Consider the following 3,415-nt stretch of genomic DNA (forward strand, 5'->3'; position numbering starts at 1 on the left):
AAGACGCACGATCAGCCAGGAACAACACTCTCCGCCTTTTATGTTGTTGTCGTCCGCACATACCAAGCATTCTTCACCCCCACCTCCTCCAACCACACACACACACACACACACACACACACCCTCTTCCTCTTCCTACCCTTCCCCCATCCAACTCTACATGTCAGAGAATCAGGATGCAATGAAATATAAGCAGGGACTGGCCTGAGCTGGAGGTCACACACAGTCCCTCCTAAAACCCAACTCCAGCTAAGATTGAATCAAAAAAAAAAAAAAAAAAAAGAATCAAAAATAGAAATGATAATAAAACATAAAACTCCCCCTCTGCCCCTGTTTAATACCACCATCCAGCTTGTTTAGCATTCATAGGCTCCACTGTAGCCTACTGTATACATCCTAGATCACGTGACACACATGTGCAGAGGGAGGATATTGACTCATTTGTGAAATTATAAATCAACACAACCATCAGCAGATCTTTCAGGCCATTTGCACTTTAAGATTGATTTGCTTGACATGCAGTTTGTAAATGAATAAATCAAGCATTTTCACCAGTGCACATCTAACTTCCAGCGCTTAAAAACAGGAACTGCAGCTGTCCAGCTTTGGGTTCGCTTCCAGTGCCGTTCAGAATTGATTTTTTACATGCATTACTTTGTTATTAATGCTTAAAGCATGAATGGGCCTCTCTCCGCATTTCTGATGCCTTGTGTTTGACCTCAAAGGACCTAAAGGTTCATCACACACAATGTTTGACAAAGCTATGAGCTGCTGAACACAGGAGCAGCCTCCCTCATTACACCCGGACCACCCCCATTACACCCGGACCACCCCGGACCACCCCATTACACCCGGACCACCCCTTCAAAAGAATCAGTGCAAAGTTGTGCAAAGACCAGCTCTGCCCCTTTTCCCCCCAGTACCACACATACCTGTTATTTTTAAGACTAGTTCCACTATGTTTATTCTAATACACTTAAAATAAACATGACTTTAATGAAATGTGACTTTGTGCAAGTCAAAACCATTATAAATAAATGACTGAATGAAAGTTCAAATTACATATAATTTCAGAGTTAATATCAGAATGCTTCTTACCTCTGGTCGTGATTACATAAGCAAATAAAATGTCTTAACTTTAACATGGTGAATATGTGACACTGCATTGAAAATGAAGCAAATGTAACAATATTATGGAATTGCATTATCTAGAGCTGAAATTATTAATCAATTAATCGTCTTGAATCAATTAAAAAAAAAAATTTATTACAATTTTCCTAATTTCGAAGTTTCTTTAATTTTGCTGCTGTTAAGCATTGGTTCCATTGTTGTGTTTCACACTGATGGTTACTGTGATGCACATGACGCCAAGATCAACACAAATGAGAACATGAGAAAGTGTCTATATGCTCACTTTTCTTCATTGGATCCATCACTTACTCCCTTAAACTTTCAAGTTTTCACACAAACATATGTATATATATATATATATATATATATATATATATATATATATATATATATATATATATATATATATATATATATGTATATATTTTTTTTTTTATTTATATATATATATATATATATATATATATATATATATATATATTTTTTTTTTTTTAGTTGTAAGTTAGTATGATCTGTTGTTTGTAAATTAGATACAAATGTGTTGAAGACTGCAGTGCACATATTGTTCATAGATGTCATTTGACTAGTTTGTTGATTATGTCTATAGATATTTTTACTTTTATATTGTTGTTATTGGTGTTATTTCTATATACATATAGAAATATGTCTATCCTTTGACTTTAAAATTTTTTTGTGGTTGTTTCAACTGGTTCCAAAATAAAGTTTTAATAGAATAGAATAGAATAGAATAGAATATTATATTGTAATATATTTTATAATAATAAAGTCGTTCATCATTTTCAGACATGTCTGTTTCACATTTTTACTCTTTTTTGCCTATTCACAAATACATTTTATTGAATCAACTCAAGGAAAATAATCAATAGTTTAATCAATTACACAAATTATCAATAGCTGCTGCTCTAGTATTATCCATATAAATCACACTGACACAACAGTGAGTCACCATGGAAACTAATGCTGTCAAGTCAACTTCAGTCTAAACCTATAAAACTTCAGATTAAATTTAGGTGAAATTAGCAAATTTTCCAAAGTGACCTCATTTATGAGACTGAAAACACAGTGTGTGTATGATTAGTAAAAATAAACAGTAGATCCTACGTTCTAAAAGTTAAGAGCATAATAAACGTGTTGCATTAATGCAAGTTAAGGAAAAATGAGATGAGATAAAAATGTCTTTTAAATGTCCAATATGTAACATTTGAGCACATTTGTAAGTCTATATGTTGCTGTTCCAGGAGCTGGTTGTTTGTGTATAATCATGGACAGCAATTTCCCAGCCAGTGATAGATATTATAACACACTGTTCCTGCTGTAGAGGAGCAAAAAAGAGGCACTACCAGTGTAAGAGTTAATGAGAAAAAAATAATGTGTGAATTTTCAACATAGAAATCCAGGCACAGGTCGAGTAGATGCTAATTGTTTAAGATCCGTAATGATCCATTCATGCTCCGTGAAAACAAACGCATTTCTTCCCATTGTGTATGCTCCATATTGAACCTTTAAAGCATTCATGCGAGACCACCCACATGCACTTAAGACAACGTTTGTACAACTAAACATGCTCATCTGCAAACCCCACAAGTCATTATGTCGTGAAAGGAAACTGCATGATGTAATATAGGGGCTATTTCTAAAGATATAAAGTCGTCCTTTGACTCATTATTATATTCTGTGAATGTGTTTTCACAGTCAGGGGAGGACAGACCGGTGAACATGTGCTACTCAATCATCTGGCTCCACTGAAGACCCATGTGGCCCCTGAGGTGTTGGACTGGATGCACATTTACCTTTCACTTTTGTGTAATTGCACTTATTTTATGTTAATGTGCAAATAGTTAAAGGCTCAAAGCTGTGATAGTCTCCACCAACCACCCTGCTGCAGGTCCTGTCACAGATTTAAAAAGCAAAGCTAAATCCAAATCCCATCAGGGTGCAGGGAAGCTCTTAAAGCATCAAATTTCTTTCCCTTATTTCCTCTGCTGGTAGGATTAAGGTTTCATGCTGGCGTCATGTTACAAGCTACTTCTGATGTTCCTTGAAAAGTCCATTCATTCCAATCTGAACAGTCATCAGAGGATTTTTCTTTTGTCCTTTTTGTTAATTTTGGTAATTATTACATCATATGTACTGGAACCTGTGCTTCTAGATACATGATGGAGTCTGATATTGATATTAACCTTTTCATGCATGAATTTTGAGAACCTTAATGGGTCAAAACGCAGTAATGTCATTCAGAGAGCAAATTTTAATTGATTGCCAT

Source organism: Sphaeramia orbicularis, chromosome 3 (genome assembly GCF_902148855.1).
Source record: "Sphaeramia orbicularis chromosome 3, fSphaOr1.1, whole genome shotgun sequence".
In the NCBI taxonomy this organism is placed as follows: domain Eukaryota; kingdom Metazoa; phylum Chordata; class Actinopteri; order Kurtiformes; family Apogonidae; genus Sphaeramia; species Sphaeramia orbicularis.